General features: G+C 45.7%; 2 long non-coding RNA genes across 2 annotated transcripts in view; one reads left to right on the forward strand and one right to left on the reverse strand.

The window, feature by feature from the left end:
- Nucleotides 1–22,693, reverse strand: part of LOC138109342 (uncharacterized) — a 57,279-nt gene that overhangs the window by 10,827 nt on the left and 23,759 nt on the right. Inside the window, exon 2 of the long non-coding RNA XR_011150420.1 lies at nucleotides 16,555–16,622. This is a non-coding gene — a long non-coding RNA (uncharacterized lncRNA). The remainder of the gene's footprint in view (nucleotides 1–16,554; nucleotides 16,623–22,693) is intronic.
- On the forward strand, nucleotides 12,445–21,303 carry LOC138109345 (uncharacterized). The gene is made up of 3 exons (XR_011150426.1): nucleotides 12,445–12,490; nucleotides 18,510–18,610; nucleotides 20,954–21,303. It is a non-coding gene; the product is annotated as an uncharacterized lncRNA (long non-coding RNA).

The following is a 22,693-nucleotide window of genomic DNA, read 5'->3' on the forward strand; positions in this document are numbered from 1 at the left end:
TTGTCGTCTGCCAGCTCCACTGCAGGGACTGTAATCTTTGCCAGCAGAGCAGTAAAAGCAGCTGGGTGGGTCACCTCTTCGGTCACCTCACCATCATTTGTTAGAGCTCATTTGTCAGAGCCCTAAATCACAACACAAACACTAGAAATCAGCCCAAAATGGATATGGCTAGACCACAAGACCTGAAAATTCTCTAAAAACATGCAATCTAGTTCAATAAATAGTGCCTTCCCCAGGACAGATAATTTGGGTTTTCCAAACAAAATAGTGTCAACAAGAAAAGAATTTTACACCAATATTTTTGGCAGTATAGAAAAATCCCCGTCAATTACACAGTACTTACTACAAGGGCAGAAGCTTCCAATGTCGATCCCCATTCACTTTTGCATTTCTGGAGGTGAAGAGGGGTTTTCAGTCATGTTGAGCTAATGCGACTGAGCCAACAGGAATTAAAGCTATGCCCTTTCCTGCCTGTTGAGACATGGTGAAAGAAAGCAGCTACCTTAAATCAAAGGGTCCAGATTCAGGGAGGTGCTCCAGCTAGAAATCAGAATGCAGTTTACAGATACTTTGATAACTTGAGCTTTTATCATTCCACAGACCCCCAAGATCAGTTGGTGAGGGCTGGATAAGTTTCCTCATATGGTATTTGAAGGCAAAGACAATCTACATTTGCTTCCCACAGGCAAGCCCAGGCAGCTACAGCGTGTTATAAAAAGAGGAGATTAAACGCAAGTTTTGTAGCACTACTGTATGAAGAGATACAATCAGCTCTATCATTAGGAGCTTAGGAGTTAGAATTCTAAATCTGATGTAGGCACCTTTGAAGCACCAGTTTTGTCAAGAATATCTCATGCTTTGTCCCATCTTGAAAACTGAATTGTTTAGCTATTAAAAGAGATTAATGTAATCTCTGTGTCTATGAAATTGGATTTTGAAACTGTTTTGCTTACTGTACTATCTCCAGTGCAGTGAATGAGACCTCTGCTGCTTTTCACATTGCTTTAATTACAGGTCACACCTTGTTTGAGCCCAGCGTGTGCTGGCATTGCCAGTGGGACAAAGTGCCTGGCAGGCTGCAGGAGGAGGCTGGCAGGGAGAGGGAAGCCTCCATTCCACAGAGGCCACTGGTAACGTACCGTGTTGCTTTGGACTGCTTAGGCCCAGTTAAAGAGGTACTGGGATGGCTGGGGCAGAGCGTACGAGCTAGGAGCAGAGGCTGAGGGAGCTGGGTGGGTTTCGTCCAGAGACAGGGAGATGGACAGCTGATCTGGCAGGACCCTATTGCAAATCACACCTCCCTCAGGGGGAGACTGACAGACCAATCCATCCTGCAAGCAACAGATGGACAAATGAGGGGCAAGAAACACAGGCTGGAGCTTGGGAGAAGAGAATGGACATTAGGGGAAAACATGCCCAGAGAGGGAGATTGTGCATTTTCCATCCTTGGAGGCTTTCAAGACTTGGCTAGACAATGCCAAAGCTGACTTGATGTAGTGCGATAGTCCTGTGCTAAGAAGGAGCCTGGATGACTTTGGGCCTTCAGAGGACTCTTCCAACCAACATTTCTGTGTTTCTGTTCTTTTCTTAATGAGGGGAATGAACACTCTTCAGCTCCATGGATACATGTCCTTTATGCTAACTAAGGAGCTGGTCCTGCAGTCTTCCTTCCAAGAAGCTAACAGTAAAGGTTAAGAAATCCTAGCCTCTCTCCACCCCTCCTTCTCCCACAGGCAGCAGTGTGTTGTGCCCACCTCCAGTCTCCACTTTGCCGCAGAAACATGGTCCTGTGAACACGGTCTAGCCATGAGTGTTGACAGTCCAGATGCTTCACTCAGAACTAAATAGTAGAAGAAGAAATATGCCAGGGCATGAGGCAATTGCTGCTGGGATTTCTGCTTGTCAGCAACTAACCCAGGCCATGTCTCCTTGCAGCAGGTTCTGTTCACTTGAGGATCCTGGCATAGTTACTTTATTGCTGCTTCCACCCATGCACACCACAGACACTTCAGCAGGCTCCTTTTCTGCTAATAGAGGGATCATGAAGCATCCTCTGGCCGCCTGAAGCAATTTCTGTCTCTAGCTGTAGATCTGCAGCTCCTTGCCTCGATCTTTGCAATGTTTGCTTGCCCTTTGCATCCTCTGGATCTCCTCTGCCAAGTTCCCCTCTCTTGGGAAAAAGGAATCTATTTGATGAGGTTTTCTTTACTCATCATGGCAGACAAGCTTCTGACAAGCCATCTCTCTGCTGTGCTGCAGCCTTACAGTGCTGTCCTGCACAGGTAGTGGGTAAAAATAAAAACACAGGGTTTTAAAATGGTCATTCTTTCCTTTTTGCAGCAGATGAAAATCTAACTTGCTTTCTCTTTCCCAGAAGTAATCTTGACTGCAGTGGCTTGAGAAGCATCCTGGCAGAAGCAAGGTTCTTGTTAATGACTGATTGCTGCAGGGCAGGGGATGATTTGGTGCTCTGATACAGGGAGAAGGGCAGAAGAGAAAGAAGTCAAATGAGCGGGTGCCTGTAGTTGTTACGCTTCTCCTGATGTATCTGGCAGAGACTGCAGAAATGGCTGTGTGACTAATGGAAGCGCTTGTGTAATATGGGGAGCCCCACACCCCAAAACACCACAGGCACAGACCGTGTCATCACCAGCAACAAGCTATCCAACACTGGTGGAAGGGACAAAGAACCAGCATCTGTGTCCTCTGCTCTCAGACAGAAAAATAATCTTTTGTCTTCCTCTTTCTTTTGGACTTTGTAAACAGTTTTAGAGACTGTTTATATACAACTTGTTTTGTCCAGTTGGATACATCTGGGTTACTTGTTCTGTCTGTTCTCTTCAGTTTTAAGCACCTCCTCACTAACTGCTGTTTCTCTGACCAAGCTTTACTTTTGCCTTCTGAATTCCATAATGAATCAACAGCACACACATACACAGCCCCAATACCACCCTCAGTGCCTCCCAGGGCTCTGAGATGCCCTCAAAGCCAGATCCAAACCTCAAAGTCAAGACATGGCACAAAAGCGCTGCCTCAGGGCTTCTCTCCACCCACGAGTGTTCCGGCAGCCGAGTGTCTGTGCTAGCCTTTTCACCCCAAACTGTATTCAGCCCACGGTAACCTGCTCCCAGCAGCTCCGTTAGTTCTCCTCACCTGGCAGACAGCAGCCCCACAGCCTCTGCTCACTGTGCCAGGTACAGGCAGGGGCAGACATTCTGGGGAGCTCTGCCGCAGCAGTTTATGGTGGCTATGATGAACCTAATTAAAACAGATTGAATGGACAGAGAAGCAAAAGCAAAGATGGCATCATGGAAAGGTGACACAGAGCAGCTACAGTTCCCTCAGAGCTGCACTAGTACCAAACACTGCACCTTGCTGAAGTGTGCTGCCATTAGAAAGTCCACCTGCATGTACCACATTTTCAAGTTGCAGGGAGACTAGCACGAGGTCTGGGGGGAGCTGCTACATGTGTGGGGCCGTATGCATGCTCTGGAGCTGAAGGAGTACCCAGTAAGTGCTGGGAACTGAAAACATTTTATACGTACACACAGCTTTACACAGTCTTATTGATATCTGAACATATGCTACTGCTTAAAAGACAACCCAATTCTGACCTACCTACAGAGAGGATCTTGGGTATTGATTTTAAAGGCACATGGATAGGCTGTAATGCAATCATAGAATCATTTATGTCAGAAAAGAGTTATAACAGCATTGAGTCCAACTATTAACCCAGTAGTTCCAAGTGCACCACTAACCCACGTCCCTCAGTACCACAGCAACATTTCTTTTAAATACCACCAGGGATGGTGACTCCACCACTTCCCTAGGCAGCCTGGTCCAGTGCTTGACAATCCCTTTGGTGAATAAATTTTTCCAAGTATTCAGTGCAAAGATCCTTTTTCCCCTCTGAGACAGGTGTACCCCATCTGTCACCAGCAGCCCTGCTGTCATGTAAACCGACCCATGATCAAAATCCCCCAAATTTTGCAGGTGACACCAGGCTCAGAGCCAGGTATTGATCTGTGGTCTCTTCCTATTTCTTTCTTTATCATTCCCTGCAACTGGTAGGATAAGGGACAAAACTACCTGTCCTGAGGGTCCTGATCCCTTAATCAGTTGTCCCAAAGCCCTGAAGTGTCTCCTGATTGCCCTTGGACTTCCTGGTGCAACTTCACTGCCACCTACCTGAAAATCAATAGTGGAGAATAATCTGAGGGCTGTGTGGGTAAGAAGCTTTCTCTTCACATCTTTAACCCATGCCCCAAAGAGGCATCAGATTTCCCTCAGAAGTGTTCCAGCCAGCATACTGGGCCTTCTGCTCCCTTCAGACAGGAGTCTCCCATGGTGATGACCTGTCTCATTTTCTTCATGGAAGCAGTTTTGACACAGGCCAACTTAACCTTGGTGACAGCCCCATGCAAGATGAGCCACTGTCCTCATTGCTCAGTTCTGCCAGAAGAGCCTTGTACCCATACCTGCTCCTGGCTCTTTATCCACCCATTTTTTCTTGCAGTCAATTGCTTTGGAGCATGTATGTCCTGTTCCTTGCTGAGAGTCCAATGCAGTATGATCCTGGTTATCAGCATTTGCTCTCAGGGACTGTAACACTAACAAAACACCTGGTTATATTATTAATAAAAGCCATCCACATATCTATAGAATTATTAGTTAATACTGCTCTCTCTTTGACTAGTGTAGCATAGCTAGGTTATAAAGACAGATTTGTATTGATAAGGCTTCCAGACCAAAGAGTTAGATCATAATTGCCATCAGCAATGTGTTGTTGAGAGTATAAACTGAAAACTCAGTAGTCACCAACCAACAACATTGCCTGAGCACCAGAAAGCATGGAAAAGTTCTTGACTCTGGCCCAATAGGGCTGCCACTTAGATATCTCTGAAATTTAATTAAGCAAATGTCATAATTCCTAACACAAACCATCTTGCAGTGAGCATGCTTTTGAGTGCTCAAAGCAAAGCAGAAAGGAGCACTGGAACCCTGAGGAGTTAGGAATTATTCCCATATTAGGTACTATTTTCACAATGAAATGTACTCCCAGTTAATCCATTTTCATTATACCAATTTATTGTATTTATGTACTAGGGATGCATGTTTAGATTAAAACCTTGTTTTTGTAAGTGCTACAGAAACAAGTCATGAAACAGTCATCCCTGTTCCTGCAGACTCCAATGCAGTGCCACAGTGACCTGGAAGCAGAGGACAAAGGACATTGCCAATGGGGAGAATGTGCAAATTGATGTGTCCAGCAAAAAACCACATTCTTCAGAGCAGGAAAAAATTTGCTTTTCAGGAGAAAATTGTACAGTGTGAAAGTGCACATGGGCTATGCAGACATCTCATTTATATTTAACGGTGGGTGTAGTGCTTATGAAATGAGACAAATAAAAAGCCTGAGAAATTTCAGTCCTCTCCATCTAGAGAACAAATATATCAGGTTGTTCCACAGTGACCTGCCAAGCCTAAATTTAAAAGGATCTGGGAAGAGGACAGTTCAGGTTCTGTACCACCTGCAGCTTGCTCTCTGTGTTCCCACTTCCATCAACACCAGGATCTTCACCACTGCCATCTCCCCATTCTCAGAAAAAGGGGCTAAGAGGACTAATACTTACAGACTTCAGATGTGACAATAAACCCACCCACCGTCTGCAGTGATTTTTAACAGCAACTTGCATTTTCCAAAGAGATTTTGGCATGGAGGAGCCTAAATGTATTTGTTAATGTGTGGAAGTCTCATGTAAATGAGTCTGTTTTGAAAACACGGCTCAACCACGTAGCTAGAAAGCCATGAAGGACTTCAGGATATACCTCCACTGCACTAAGTGAAGGTGGTCTGCAGAGCCCAAGGTGCCCCCAGGGCTAGAATCAGCATAGCCAGGTTGGTCAAAGCCTGGCTGAACAAGCTTTGCTGTTTTGCTGCCACGTAACCCAGTGCTAATGCAGATACACCCCCCTTCCTGCCCTCACAGCACCCCTGCATGGCACTGCACAGCAGCACATGGTGGTACCAGCTGGAAACAGCTGCCGTGGGTGTGGTGTGCACACATCTGCAAGTGCTCACATCCCCCATCTATGTTGGGACCTCGGTCACTCTTCACTTCTCAGAGATGGCTTCAGGATCTGTTTCATAGGAAATGGTAGAAGCCAAAGGGACAGGTGGGACACTCAAAATAGCTTTAAATTCAGTGGTGGGGTGAAAAGGCAGCTGAGAGAATGAGCAGAGGTGAGATCAGATACTGGAATCTGATTATTAATGAAGAGGCTTGTTTAAGTGTCTTGGTAATGTGGCAGTGAGAAACCTTATTACTACTGCTTTTAGCAAAGAGTGCATATACAACATGGTATTGTGGAATCTTGAAATCTTTGTACACAAATACAGTTAGGAGAAGAAAAAAAGGAAAACTTGGCCATATTTCTGAATACACTCTCTTCTTCTGAAAGAATGTCACAGCTAGAACAGGCCTGCTATATTCAACTCTCATGCACATGTCCTCATACCTGGCTTAATAATCATAATGAACTATGAGGGGAAGGTAAATAGTCTTCATTCCACATCTCTGAGGATAATAGTAAGAAGGAAGAGATTTCAAACGTTGGTAATGACTTGTAGAGCAGCACATTGCTTAAAACATTGACTATGAGCCAAGAAATACCCCTCAAGGCGGCAATCAAAAACAGTTTTTGGCTCTGTGCTGTGAACAGAAACTTTATTTGATCAAAAGAGTTATTGCAACAGACTTGCTGTTGAGAGTCTGGAAGCTCATCTCTAATGTGGCACCCCTCACTGCAGCTAAAGCTCCTGCATGGCAAAGCTCTGGGCTCATGAAATGCAGCTCTGGTTCACAGCTTCCTGTTAATTGTGGTGACCCCTGAGCAGAGTCTTGATGCTTCCTCCTTGGCTGGCATAGAAGTCTCTGTAACTTTTCATGGGGAAATAAGAGAGATCTGAGACTGGCAAAAATACTCCTCTCTGTTTTTGCAAGTAGTTGTTGATTTGGAAGAATGAAATCAGCTGAACTGGTTTTTGTGAAGAGCTTCAGCCTATTGCCCTCAGCAGCTGTACAAGTACAGGGGCAATCCCTAACCTACAGGCCTCGCCAGCCTAAGAAGAAAACAGTTGTGTATGAGCCCCTCTCCTGGCCAGAAAAAACACCCACCTGCCAGAGAATATTGGCAGAGAGAAAAGGAAGGGACTGAAAATTATTTTTAACAGAGTTTTTCAGAAAATGCCAGACCTTCTCAAAGTATTTCAGACTTCTTTTTTTTTTTTTTTTTGAAATGCGAAAAGTAGAAATTTTAGTTGAAATCTGGAAAACTGAAGGTCTATTATTCCTATAAATATCTGCCATCAGAAAGGTGTTTCCTGCTGGCACCACTAAGGAAAAAAAAAAAAGAATTTTGAGAAGAGAGGTGGTTGTTAATAGCAGAAATTATTGTTCAACAAGAAACAACAAGCTATACTGATCTGAAAAAAAAATGAAAGATTATACTGACTGCTCCTGAATACAACACACTGAACCCTATCCAACTAATTGCTCAGGGACCTATGAATAATTGGCATCTCCATGCTGACGTTTTGGTGATCTGGCAAAAGAGAACCTTCCCCAACCATAGGAATGAAATTAAAAAAAAATAATAAGAGGCTCCTGTTCAGCAAAAAGAAACCAGTAGCGCACAGAGACCTCAGCCTGTGTCAGAGACACAAGAGGTCTGATGCAAACCAGCCAGACATGAGCTGCCTGAGATCCTTGGGAGTGAAGGAGGAATTTCAGACTAGTGTGGCACTGGAGAGGGTCCTAGAGCCCAGACAAGCAACTGGGTGCTCACACAAGCCATGCCCAAAAGGACCAGAATACAGAAAAACTGAACAAGGTAGAAACAGACATATTTTGGGGGTATGATGTATGCTGCCTGACACCCAAACACTGGAACAGCTTGCCCAGAGAAGTGGATGTCCATCACTGGAAATGCTAAAAGTTAGGTTGGATGATCCAGTGAAAGATGTCCCTGCCCACAGTAGTGGGGGTGGACCAGATGATCTTTGAAGGTCTCTTCTAACCCAAACAAAATTATTATTTTTATGATTTCTTACTTCAGCACAGAAAGCCTAAAATCTTCTGGTTCTGACAGTCTGAACTACCATTAACAATGCCTTTTCCAAATACCATTTTTTTCAAACAGAAGAGCACTAACATGTCTATTTTTCTCCCCAAGGAAAGGGGCAACTCAAGGAGTTTGCAATGAGTTTTAGAGACTGTGACTTTCTTATTAAAATCCAGGCAATATGAAAAGAGAGGATGATAAATTGTTATGTTCAAAGATTTACCTTTCCAACAAGAGGGACGATAGAGTGGCAAAGTACAGAAGAGGAGAAACACTGGGAAAGGGGAAAAGCAAGCATGTGTCCAGTGTTCCCTTCAGGCTTCATATTTGAAGAAACAAAACAAGACACATATAGGAAAATAGAATGTTTTTCTGTTTGGGGGAGATTATGTGACTGTTACACCTGATTCCTACTTCAAAAACCATGCAGTGTCTCCATTGCTTGGTGATGGCTGCAGGTAGAAGTACCTACAGCAATTTAACACCAGTGAGCCCTGGGGAAAGAGTGGAGGGGACACCCCAGGCTGCAGGAACAACTGCATGAGCAGCTAATGCCCATAAGGAAGGTTAGTACCTACTACTGTGAACAAAAAGCTCCTTTGTAAATAAAAGCAAATCCCAAGAAGAGTGTGTTGCATCAGTTGGAAGCACACAGGAATTTGGGACAAACTGGGGAGATCTCTAATGTTGACACTCGAGTCTTCGGCCTCAATATGCCAGATCAGTATCTAAACACAATCCTGTGCCATGTGCTTGAGGATGGCCCTGCTTGAGCAGGGAGGTTGGACCAGATGCCCCACTGTGGTCCCTTTCAGCCTGGCCCATCCCATGATTTATGTACCTGTAGTACTCAGGAATTACCAGTGAGGTAGACACGAGCATTTCACAGCCCTTTGCTTCCCCGACAGGGTGCTGAAGACCAGCACTGCAGCACTAGTTCCCACTCTGTGTAACCATGGACCTGTGGCTGGACTCCAGGTTTGTAAATATGACACCTGAGATCAGGTGCTGGCCTGATCCCCGGCCAACTCTAGCAGCAGAGCACTGCGCAGGCATCTCAAAGGCTTGCTCAAAGGCAGTCACTGACACAGAGGCTCCCCCCATTACTCACAGGAACTACTGAGACCTGAGAAGTGGCTGGGATGTGGCCCAGTGCATTGCACACTGGTCACAGGGAGACACCATGAGCAGGGTCACGGTTACTCCTACCCCCTCAGGAAAAGGGTGTCCTCATGCTTTCCTTACACAGGCTCTGCATGGCCCCCTTGATCCCCCAGAGCTCCTGCCTGCCAAGGAGGGAAAGGGGCTGAATGACAACACTGTGGCTCCCTAGCATGGGTAATATTTGATCATTCAGGAGAGCTGGGAACAAAACCTAGGCTTGAAGCAAACAGCACCATCCCATCCAGCCACGCAACATGACTCAACAGATCCACACAGGCAGGGCTGTGCAGGCTGTGAGCGGAAACCAAACACAGAGCATGCAGCAGGCTGGCAAGCTGGGATTTTTTTTTTTTTTTTTTTTTTTTTTTTTTTTTTTTTTGGTGGAGTCTTATCCTCTTGTATTTAAGTAACACTTCCAAGAGGAAGAAAGGCTGAAAGAAGCTACTGCCTTACCATGGGGGCCTCTCACCAAGATCTGCAGTGCAGCTAAGAGGGATTTTGCCTGTTTTCCTAAAAATGTGTACAGCTGGTGCCTTTGCAAAAGGACAGAGAGAAGGAACCACACACACAGGGAGAAGGCTCAGATAGGCAGGATACCCTGTGGCACAGAGAAGCTCCTCAGCTTGTGTAACTTGCCAGGGTAGAGAATTGCTCTGACAAGTTACACAGGCTTCTACAGCAGCTATGAATTTGATCCTATAAAAAAACAAGTATCAACAACTTAATCACATGCCTGGGTCACATGGAAGCAAGGACAACACGCAGTAGCAAATGTTGACTTTTTTTTTCTTTTTTTTTTGGGAGTGTGTTTGTTTTTAACATAAAGTGGGAGTGAGGAGTGAAATTTGGGTGGGGCTTTCTACTATTCACTGGGAGGAAATAGAACCTGTTTGCAACAGCTCCTGTCGTGTTTTGCTCTCCCTCAAGAGCACGGGGCTCTCCGGGCTCTGCCAGGCTGGTAACACCGCAGTTTTTCCAGGACTCAGAGGCCCCAGGTTGTTCTGCAGCCCAGAGGAGCCCTCATACCGTCTGACAAGGACTCATCGACTGAGCCGAGCTGGCGTGGGCTAAGGGCAGGAGCTTTGGCTGAGTGCCTGGCACAGCCGTGAGCGGCTGGCAGCAGTGCTTGGCAGCGCTGTCTTTGGAAAGAGATGACGGTATCCAGAGTAGGCGATGTCAGGATCGCGGCCCGGGGAGGGACGCGGCGAGGAAGGCTGTGGAGGGCAGCTGCGGGCCCGGGAACCTGAGTCATGGGGCTGCAGCGCGCCTGTGCAGTGGTGCAGCCCTCTGGAGCTGGCTGCGGCCGGAGCACAGGCCTGCCGAGGCGGCACGCAGCTGACAGGGCTCCCGTCGACACCTGCCTCTTCCCAGCAGCGCTGTGAAGGAAATCCTGGCTGACACGCGTGTGCCGCAGGCAGGCCTCCCTGGGGACAGGCCTCTCACCCGCAGCTCTGCGCCAGACCCAGACGATCGCCGCCTGGTCAGGTTTTACTGGTCATGGGGGGTTATTTTTTTCCAAAGACACACGTCAAAATCATCTTGTCTGAAACCGTCTCGAAGTGAAACAGTTTGTTTTAACTCACAGAAACCTCTGTGTTTCATGCTGTTCTGTCTCCACCTCTCTTCAGAGACCCCAGAGACTCAAATCAACCAACAAACCACTTTTAGGTTTTTTTACAGCTTTCAAATGAAAACCCTGTCTTTTCTTTTCTTTTCCTTCTATCACGCAGTATCTAGTTACAGATCTGCAGGTCTCCCACTTGCGGTCCATTCCCAACAATCCTGTTCACCTTGGGCATAGATTTTTGCAGTGGGCCAAAGTAACAGCAGGTCAGCCAATGCTCTACCTGCCCCATCCATCACAGGGAGTGCAGCAAACCAGCCCTCCCAAAGCTTTGCTGTCTCACACCATAATGGCTTTTATGTAGGTAGCAGCTATTTTGGCAAAGCTTTATGGATGAATCTCATGTGCACACATGTAAAACAGCCCAAGTGTGCATATCTGAAGCTGGGAGAGCTGCATGGAGCCAGGCTTCTGCGTCCTCACACCGCGACTCACACAGCTCGGCCAGCAACCAGCTGTGGGGCATGCTTGGCTCAGTTCTTTCCTTTTAACTCCTCTGGTACAATTAAAGCAGCATAGACTCAAATGTGGCTGCAGTGATGCTGCTATAAAAATACAGGAAGGGAAACTAGATTTAACAGAGCATGACCCTCATACTTGCGTAACTGTTCACACTGGTAGTTGTACCAGCACCAGTCTCCTTGTGAAAATCTAAATTATATCCCCAGCGGAAAGTCCTGCACAGGCACAGACACTGCAGGCAGATAAAACCCATGTGCTACTCAGTGGGAACAGTTTGTGTCTTGCAAACTATCCTTCTGGTTTAGAGGAGCCAGAAATATAAGAGAATATTTGCTTGCTTTTCTTTTAAAAATAGCTTGTTCTAAGGAATGTCTTTTTCAACCACAAGAGAATACAAGATGGAAGGGATACAGGACCTAATAACCCACCTGGAAATACTTTGTTTGAAAAAGCAGTTCAGCCAGTTTGGGGATTGTGCCAAAGAATTATCAGACAGGCCTTGCTCGATATAATTTGGGTTTGTGGCAGCTTTTACAGCCCAGTAGGATTTCCCAAAGCTGAGGTGCTTTTAAGCTGCCCGTGTATGTGCCTGGCCCTTATTGCAGTCATGGCTTTTGGCCAAAGTGATTTCTGTTTGTGAGGGAGTGAACAAGTGAGGATCATTACAACTTGGAAGGAGCTCAGTTCTTGCTCGATGAGAACTCTGGAGACATAGAATGGGACAAAACAAGCATAGAAATGTATCACAGTGTGGGAGCTGATAAGGAGATGGCATGCTCCTGCAAATTTCAGCTATTTAGGACATGGTCTGCAGGCTGTAGGACAACTTTTATGCAGAAGTAGGTGAACCTGGATGCAGAAGCATAAGAGGTTTTCAGTAAGATCTGTGTGTATCTCCCACTCTGAGGCAATCACACATCACCAGATCTGTATTCTGATAATGAAGGGCTGGCTTCTCCACAGCTGTGATTCTGCTCCTCATCCTTCACGGCTGTGAGTGACCATACAGCCTCAGGAACAGCAGCACAGTGTTAAAAATTGTGAATTTTCAGAAGTCTACAGCAGAGCCTCTGCTGCACTCTCTTCAAGAGGAGGGAAAAGCAGTTCAATGAAAAGGTAAGGATGGGACACTCCATAACCCTCCTTGCCCCCCCAAGTATTTTTTCAAGGTACAAAAGGACTTTTAATGAAGTTATCCCACTGCCTGAAGGACAGAACAAATGAACTCTGACATCCATGAGGTACCCCAGGTAGCATTTCCAAATGAAAATTAATGGGTTTTTTAGGAATCTTATTTTGGAGTGAGGGGAAAGAGAGGAGGAAAGAAGAGAAGTAAGTTCCATGGAAAGCTGCCATTCTTCAGTGAATCTAAAATAGAACTTCTTGGAAGTTTACCAACCAGGCATTTTTGTGTGGAAAACACTAACTGTGCAGATTGGGCACTGTCCAAGTTAAAATACACACCAGTACTGGATGGGAGTAGTGTGAGGGGTCTAGATGTGTTCACTCTGAAATACCTGCCAAAGAGTCTCTGCTATAGCAGGACATGGGACCTCACAGCAGCTGTTATTTTTCTACAGCACATTATAGGTCTGGCTTTGGGTCTCCAATTGCGCATCCTCAGGGTTTCTGGGAGGTGTCAGTGAGTCCTGGGTGTAGCTTGCCCTTTACAGTCAGTGGAGATTCAATCAGTTTGCTAACCGGAATCCCAGGGGTTTGTTTGGTTTTCTTATTCTGAGTTTGAGACCTGCATTTGGAGAGATGACTTATGCCCAGCACTGCACTTGCAGCAAGGGAGTGGGAGGGAAGGGATGTCAGAGTGTGGTTTTTCAGGAGTTTTGTTCAGTCCAAGTGTCTTTTTTTGAAGAATAAATCCATGTCTGGCATGAATTAAGGCACAGAAGGAGCAGGAAACAAGCTAGGAAACTGGACATCCCCTGGACTGCGATGGTATTTGTCATTTGCTAGAATTTAAGGATTGTTAGATTGATATCTACTAAGGGTTGGTGTTTCACACAATATTGATGCTTGCCATGAGTCTTTGGGCATTGGATGAGGACAGGGAATGGCAACATAGTTTTTAGCTTTCCTCCTGCCACTGAAAAGACCCAGACTTAACCATGCTGTACAATTGATCTCATGCATGGTAAGGAGAATTTTGAGGTTTTTTTCTAGCCCTCATCAAACTCTTCCTCTTTCTTCAATGCTTGCCATTATAGTATTGGAGCACCCACCTTTTCCATCTGCTTCTCTGCAAACACCTGCCCATGCAGTTTGTCTGTTCACTTTGTGGTGAACGTGGTGCTGTTCTTGGTGAGTCAAACCCAACAAGCCATCGAGATGATCTGACTTGAGCCTAGAGAAAGCATGGTGCTGAAACTCTTCTTTGGTTCTGCACCATGGGGAACCCTTCATCCAGATGGGTTTGTGTTCACCTGCTCCAGCTGTCCCCAGTCTCGCATTGTCGCCTTTGGAGGTACACACTTCATGTACCTCAGCAAGCAGGGCTTTGCCACCTGGGGCTGCTCTGAGAATACCTGATTGTTTCACTGTAATTTGGAGGGAGAAGCATGTGTTCGTATTCTTGCCTGGGGCACAGCATAGCTCTTGAGCAGGACTTGTATTTCTGGTTTCTTCACAGTACCAATTTATCAGCCAGACTAAAGCTGAACTCCAGCTTTTCCAAAGAGGGTCACAACAAGCTTGGCTAGAGCCTTGTGTCAGTTAGCTGGGACTGCACAGAACACAGCCACTGGTTCAAGCAGCCTCCCTCATAAACACATAGAGCACCTCAGTATCCTCTTGCTTCTCTACTTTCATGCTCCAGTTGCTCACAATGATGCCAGAAATGGGACAGGATGCAGTAGAGCCAGTGTATATATGTCTGTGTATATATGTACCTGTGTATGAAAGGTGAGATAAGCATAGTTCTTGCTTTTGGATAGTGTAAAGCATTCTTGCTGGTGGTAACTTCCAAAGGATAAAGAGAAGGCACAGCAGAGCTGATCCCACATGATGTCATCACTGATGGGGCACAAGAACTGGCCTCAGTTATACTCTTAGCAGATCAAAGCTGCATTCTCTGGTGGAAGCCAAGTGAAAGGTTATGTGCCTGTTTGGCAGCCTGACATTTAGATCGGGATGAGCTCAAGACTAACCCAGAAGCTAATGAGAGGGAGGAGACTGGGACTGTATTGAGCAATGCCTTGAGAAGAGAGGCAGGTGACACAGAGGAGCCAAGCCTGCCCCTCTGTCCAAGTACTGAAGTACTCAAGCTTGCAAGGACAGGGAGTCATGCGATCTGTGCTGGAGTACAGGCACCTCTCCAGCACAGAGGGCAAATGCTGCACTAGGTCAGGATGTCTCATGGAGATGGCTGAGTGCTGGGAGAAGGATGGAAGGGTTTCAAGGAGTAGTACAACCCGTAGCTCTGAGAGGCAAGGTCTGGCATGAAAGTGTGAGCAGACTGGGGTTTTGGTTGCTCTGGAAGAGCTAGAACATAGCAGCTGAGCAGAAGAGTTAAACTAAGTGGTTTTTATCCACTGAGAAAGTACTGGAAGGTGGTGGCTGACCCTTGGGAATACGGTAAGTGAGCCAGAGAGCAGCAGTGTTAAGGAGGTAGAGGTGCTATTGATGCACTCTCTCAAGGCTGGGCATGTGCTCCCTTGTGTCTGTGTGTCTAAACTTAGGGAGCTGACTCTCTCTTCTTTTTTTTAAGGCTGGCAACTTAGGCTAGTGTAAGCAGATCTGTCTCAATGTTGTGGTGATGGCAAAGGAGTTTTTTGAGAAATGGGGCGTAGGAAAGGTTTGTGAAGTGGCCCATGCATTTCTGAGGTGTGAGGATAAGTACGAGGCAGCTGGGAACCGGTGTTACGGCTTTGGGATCCCTGGGTGGATGAAAGGTTGGGAGGACATCAGTGGGGTCTTGAAAGGTTCTTGGCAGGTAGCTCTGGGTAAAGGAGGCATCTGTACAAGGTGGTCTTGCAACACTGCAGAGGCAGAGATGACCAAGCAACCTGAGCTTGGTGTGAAGTGAGGCATAACAGGATAGTGGGGAGATGGTCTGGCACATGCCTTCACAACCCCCAAACCAGCCAACTCCGTATTCCTCAAGGGACTTACTATAATTCAAAGGAGGATTATTTACTAAGACCACCTTTTTTTCTTCCTTTTTAAAAGAAAAATCTGTGCTTCATCAAAAGACAGTGTAAAGCAAACAAACAAAATAAAGTCGCAGTGCCAGGAAGTACAGACCAAACCCACATCCCATGAGATCTAACCTGCTTGTAGCTTTACATCCAAAAATATTAGTCCATTTATTGCTCATTAAAAATTCCCTTTGTCTCTTCTCAGTTGAGGTGCATGCTTGGGATCTTAAAGATGGCACTGTCAGTCCTTAAAGCAATATTTGACATCAATTTACTCATTAACTTTCAAATGCAGGACACTGAAAACCTTTTCCTAAGGGCATCTTTGTGTTCTGTTTGAGAGAGTTACTGTTGTTTTCCCACCTCCCCTGAAGGGTTGTTTACAATACCATCTCTCCCTTTTAATCCTCTTTTCCTTTCATGTCTAACAAACAGTGTTAAACAGAAGACAGGGGAAAAAGCAGATCTCACACATTATAATTATCTATAGTTAACGGAAGAAATGCTTCACAATTAGAGGTCTCATTTTGTAAATTATTGCTCAAGAAGCTTTTTCCTATGTTTTTCCAGATAAAACCTCTGCTCTTTCAAGCTTGAGGTTTGTATGTGTAGTAACTCAGATAAAGGGTTTCTGAGTTGATGTACACTCTGTGCAGAGACTGAGCTGCCACAAACAGGATTTTCCTTATGAGATCCTGTGCAGAGGGATGTCTTGAGATGTAAGCACAGGAATGTGGGCAGTACCAAGATGTTGAGCCATGATAGAAAACATTACATTTCAAGACTGGCTGCTGTTTCTGCTGATTATTTTTACACTTTCCCTTAATTTCTCTAGCTCTTTTTGCCCTCTATCTGAGCACTAAGTCACTAAGTCTGTGAATATATTTATAGTCACAATTCTTCCGTGGGGTGGTGTGGGACTCCACATTATACAGATTTGAGAGGCTATCGTTTGATGAGCACTTCTTTCAGCAGCAGCACCAACATAAGCATCCCCTGATTTCCCCTTCCCCTCTCCCACCACTCACTCACCCCTCAGCTGTGCCATTTTCTGTGCTGTGTGGGAAACAAATCACAGAACACATCCAGGTTAAAAATAGCTGGAAAAGAGGGAGAGAGAGAGAGAAATGAATTCCAGAACCTGAACTAATATCCTATATGTACATCCAAAGCTGATACAACAGAGCTGTTTTAGCTCAGATTCCATCTGTCTGTCCAGCTCCATCAATAATTTGTACCTGATTTCACATAGGACAGAAAGGTAGAAATTTCAAAAGCTACTGATTTTCTCTCTAAATTTTGTGCAAACTGATTGCTGTGTGAGGAGTAGGGACCTCAGTTAAAGAAATGCAGCCAGCAGTCACCTGGCTAGTGAGTGTGCATGATGGCTGGCCATCTATGCATTAGCTGGCCAGCCAACATATATGGCCATGACTGCAGCCCAGGAAAGGGTCTTAGAGCATATAGTGAGGGAAGAGTGGGGCTCGCTGTAGCCATTTTATTTTAGGAGAAGGGGAGAGAAGAGAGGTGACTATGAAGCAGTGGTCAGAGACCCACAGGAAACCAAGAGCCATTAGTTCCACTGCTCACAAAGCAATTTGTTTCAAAAAGGCCTGAAATTCCATAAAATAAGACCTCTTCTGCACATGAGCCTGTAAATCAAGTGAGCCTGTAAATCATACAATTTGTGAGGAAGCTGAGAGCTCAGCCTCACATTCCTGTTTAGACTTCAGCAACCACTTCTGCTTTTAGCACTCCAAACACCAGTGGAAACTATAGATACTGATTTCTTTCCCATACTCAAATGTCACTTAAAGCCCTTGTTTCTCCTGAATAACTCTTCTAAGCACTTGCTTCATCTCTCTTCCTACCTGCCTCCTTTCTAATCTACAACAGCTTGCCAAGAGCTCTGCTCCATTCTCTTCTTTCGTATCCTTCATGCCTCCTCTCTGACCAATGAATGGCCTCAAATTTGGTACCGGGCAGTACACAAAATATTCAGTGAATTGTACCTGAAAATGATGAATATTTTGGTGCAAACCAAAGCTGGCTCATCCTGCCCACTCCTTCTCAGGGAGAAGAGACCTTGAATCTCCTCACTGCTTTTGCTGACCTGCAGAGGGGACTGGGTGGGATGGGAGCCACAGGGTGGAACAGTAGCCATGAGACACCTTGTGAGCCATGGCTGTAGTCCATGAACAGAAATGGAAGGGTCTTTATGTTCCTGTTCTGAGGTGTTTTTTCAGTGTCTGGTTGAACGTGCAGGATGCAAGTGGAGCTGTGTGGCTGCTCACCTCTCTTCTTGGAAAGGGAGTAGCGGGCTGTGTCTGTGTCAGAAGCCCACACTGTCTTTGGCAGGGGAGCTTTCATCAGAACAAGTCTCTGATAGAAACTGGGTCTATTCCTACCGTTTGTGGGTTTCCCCAGTAAGAGAAATTATCATCACCATAGGCAGGTCTTGGGTTTCTCCAGGTGGGAAACCAGAGGTTTTGGGCAGTTGGAGATTTTCTTGGTGTGGGAAATCCCTGGGTGGCAGTAATCCAGTGTATTGGGCTGTGTGCCATCCTTCCTGCAGACACCCAGGAACATTACTGGGAGTTGCACCCAATGCGATCTGTTTGCAGATACTCCAGTCTCACCACAGGTATGGAATGAGGTGTGATGGGAAGGGCCTGAGAAGGCTCCCAGGGAATCTGCCTGCATTAATTCCCTTGTCATTGCTTACCTCTGGGTCTGCTCCAGTCTGCACACTGGGGGAGCTGCTAGAGCTCAGCTCAGCTCCTGCAAGAGAAGTGTCTTCCTAGACTCTCCTAGCACTGATTCCACTTCCAGAACTAGTTTCTGTAGGAAATTTTATTTCCCCAAATGCAAGAATGTGGCCATTTTGCAGGGTGCCACCAGGGACCTGTAAAGGAGATCTAAAGCAGAAGCCAGGTCTGCCTTGCTGGAAGGGAGTACTAGAAGGTCCCATCCTCTCTCCTCACCAGGCACGGGAGCATGGGAGGTGCTGGTGAATCTTTACCAACACGGAGCAGCCTCATGCAGAGTGGAGCAGCCCTATGCAGAGCGGAGCAGCCCTTACATCACTGTAAGTGATGTTAGGATCTTGCTTTATCCTTGGGTAACTACAGAATTTGGGGAAGTGGTGGCAGGGGAGAATGATCAGAAAGCTGGCAGAAATTGTGTAATTGATGTATCAAAGGTGTTTTTACTCTCCTCCAGTCACATTTTAGCAGTACCCTCTTTTATTCTATGTGCCAGTAAACAACAAAATTGTTACTGATAAAACTTGCCTTAAGCAACAAGACATGTGAACAATAAAGCACTGAGAGCCACATTTTCAAAAGTGTGTGTGCAGAAATGTCTATTGTACAATGTATAAGCAGCATGTGGTCTGGATGTGGCAAGCAGCAACGGGAGAGGAAAAGGGGAACAGATGGAACCTGTACATGAGTGACAAGAGCGGACGTAGGCTCAGATCAAGTTTTGTACTGTGCAGAGGCTGAGCTTTTGAAAAGCCTTAAATAACAACCACATTTTAAGGAGGACTGCACTAATGGGGCATGCAGATAAGCACGCCAAATGGTGCAACTGCAGAGCACACAGCACTGCAGACAGTGATATATACAGAGCATATGAAAAGTTCGGTCTGATACGCCAGCCATGCGTACAATCAAAGGTGTGCACATTTTATTAACATCAGCCTCCCTGAAACCTCAATGACTTAGCAACAAAACATCAGGAAATGATAAGTCAGGGTCAGAAAGGTCTGAGAATTCCACACAGCTGAAATAAAGATTGAGCAAGAAGAATTAGCATCAAGAAATCAGATTCAGATGTTTAAAGCTGATTGTCTGAACCAAGTTAATATAATGCACCATGTGTCACTTCAAAACATTCGGATCGTGCAGCTGGGAAGCCCTTCCCATGATTGTGAAATGCTGCAGTTCTCTGTATCTGAGAAGGCTGGGATGGGCATGTCTGCCTGGACACGAGCAGGCTATAAATGATGAATTGGGATTACAGCCTTTACTGTTCCAGTCCAGTTTTACCAGTTCCCTGAACCAATAGCACAGAAAACAAGCCCTGCAGCAATGCCATATGAAGATTCTACCTTCACATACTGTGGACTTGCTCTCTGTCTCCATTCATCTCCTCACGGACTGAAAATGCTCACACTTTTTTTTCCAACTGTGAAGCACTCTGATGATTAGCACCCCTTGCTCTCTTACTTTCATCCTATTTAAAAGAACCCCTATTCATCTACCCAGTCTTTTCAAGGAAAATTACCCTCCCTCTGTCCATTCTACCAAGTCTAGAGTTCATGGCTGTAGAAAATTATGTTTTCAAACTGTCAGTATTATGGGACAATCACATTTTCACTCATCCTCACACATGCACAGAAGGAAGCCTTTACCTGTATGAATGGAGATCAGCACAACAGCTGCCTGTGTGGGACACTGTAAGTCTGCAAAACTTGCACACTTTCACCACTAATTTTTTTATTCTCAGATGGATTTATATCAACTTACAGCTACATGTGTATTGTGTATGCTCTTTCAGCCTTGCAAAGTAATCCAAGAATCCAGCACTGGCCACCTGAAAACCACACCTCACAGGAAATGAGAATTCCATAGGTTTGAGGAGTTTGCAGAATGGCAACTTGTTTGTTTTGTGGATTTGTGAAATTATATAGCTGGTGGGAGTGGCTCTTTCCTAGGACAAGGTCACACACTCATCAGTCCTTGGGTGAGAAACTAATTAACTGGAGATCAGCATAAGTTCTGTACTCCTCCATGTACTGTTCATGGTGACCGGTTCTGGATGGGGCTGATGGTGTACACAGAGAAATATTTGACAATACAGGTATTAGGCTCTCATATCATAGATCTTTTCCCCTGCTCTATTCACATGCATTTTCATGGCAGCTGACATGCATTATACAGCTATGGGCTAAAACTCTGGTACATTTCTAGTGAAGCCAAAGACAAATGTGACACTGTGATTTATGCTGTGAACAAAACAGACCAGGGCATGTTCTCTCCCCCATCAGCAAGTAGTGGCACAGCAGAGCTTTTATACATGGCAAGCTCCTCTCTCACAGCCACCTCCAAGCAAAAAAGGGTGGCCAGCCTAAGGAACAGCATCTCAGGGAGGGATCAGAGGCAATAGGCAGAGCTGTGCCAAGGGATGCTGGAATCTGGGCCCTCTCCTGGGGCAGATACAGCCAAGAGAAAGTAATTTCTTTCACTCTATCTCCAGCACTTGCTGATTTCAGAAGACTCTGTGTAAAATTCAGCATCTTCTGTCACTTGAAGCTGAAATGCGCAGCCTGGGTTTTACACCCATGCTATGGGAAGTTGTTTGGGGTTTGCTTTGTTGCTGACAGCTTGAAATTTCCATTTGCAGCTCCTTCCTGTTTCCTTTTCAGACATGCATCATACAAACCCAGAGAGGCTGCACAAATGTACCAAAGCAGTGAGAAGAGAGGACATTCCTTACCGCTATGAAGCTTTTAGTGTGCCTGAAGCAGCAGAGGCAGACCTGGGCAGGCACTTCCCATACCCACATCCTGCAGATACATATCTTGGTGCTGATGGCTACCTGAAGTCCACGTCCAAGCTCCCATCCCACCTGGGATGCCACCTGGAATACTCGGACATCAGAACTTAGGGACTGGGAACCATGCTGCTGCTTTTTTTTAAATTTTGCAGCCCTGCTGCTGCCTGAGAGTTGAGTCATTTACTGCTAGTAGTGAAAGGGACTGTGTGCATGCTGGGGTGGCATACATCCTGCGTGTCCCCAGCATGGGATGGGACCTCTAGGAGACATCACTTGGATATATATATACCAAACACATCCCTGATTTCATATGTAGGCCACATGGGAAGGCAGGATTTGCTGCCTGGAGCCCATACCCAGCCCTGAGATCCCCTGGCCACATGGCACCTTACTATGTCTGGGGATCTCCTAGCCATACAGCACCTCACCATGCCTGGCAGGGAGAGCTGATGGAGCCTGTGGCACTGTCCCACCTTGCTGCAGCTGTGCACAAGAGATTTGGTTGTCTCCAGTGTCTCTTCACCTCACCCCATCAGCACAGAGAGTGAGTGGTGACAGCCACATTGTGAGGAGCAGGAGATGACGTATCTAAAACAAGGGAGGAAGTTTTACCCCCTTTGCTTTCCCTTTGTCCCACCTGTATTGCACCTGCTATTAGAATGACCAAAATTATCCAGTGACATCATTCATCACCCATAGAAAAGCACAAACCAGGCAAGTTCCCCATGGAAATTGCCTGAGGAAAGAGGCTTTCTAGGCTCTCAATGCCTAGAAGAACATCTCTGACCAGTTACTTCTCTCCCAGACATTTTATCAGGAACTGAAGCTCATTGAATCAGTGATTCACTCCCCACTCAGCACTGGCTGACTGCATTTTGCATGCCTTGGGATAAGAATCATGTTATTCTTTGCTCCGATCCAGGACGCCTCTGATATGTGTTAGAATATCTCTGGCTTGGTGCAATTAAAATTATTCCAAATTTCATGGGAGAGGCATTTTCATGCACTGCCTTTTTAATAGGGCACTTCAGCAGGGTCCACCCACACCACCAGATCAACAACACAAAGAAATCAATAAACACCTTAGCATGGTGCTGTCCTTGCCTAGGTTTGTATCAAGCTTGTTTACAGTCAGCAGGCCAGGAGAAAAAGGTCATTTATAGTATGTGCTGTGGCACTGCTTGCCTGAATTTTAGGAGTCAGCAACTTTGATAAACTCTTGACGCAGCTTGCAGACACAGTTAAGAATGTCTCTTCCACTTACTGCAGGAAGCTGGTCAGTGTATCAAAGATCAAAGTTGCTCACACCAAAGCAAGAAGGTTACATACAAACAAAAAGTAACTACAAATGCTTGGGTTTGGATGCAGGATTTGCATGTATTGGTCTCTTAAATTTGACCATAAACCACTTGAATCAATTAAAAAAAACCCCAGACGCTGCAGCACCACCCAGATTACTCACAGGCTAATCCTCCTGTTGCAGGGACAAGATGCCCTGTTATCAAGATGTTTGATATGACTTTGAAAAGATTAGTTTATTGAAAATCGTATTAGAGACTTATTTCTAGAATGTCATGATCTCAAGTGGCTGTGCTTTAAAAGGGCTAAC

This window comes from Aphelocoma coerulescens, chromosome 1 (genome assembly GCF_041296385.1).
Source record: "Aphelocoma coerulescens isolate FSJ_1873_10779 chromosome 1, UR_Acoe_1.0, whole genome shotgun sequence".
Taxonomy (NCBI): Eukaryota; Metazoa; Chordata; class Aves; order Passeriformes; family Corvidae; genus Aphelocoma; species Aphelocoma coerulescens.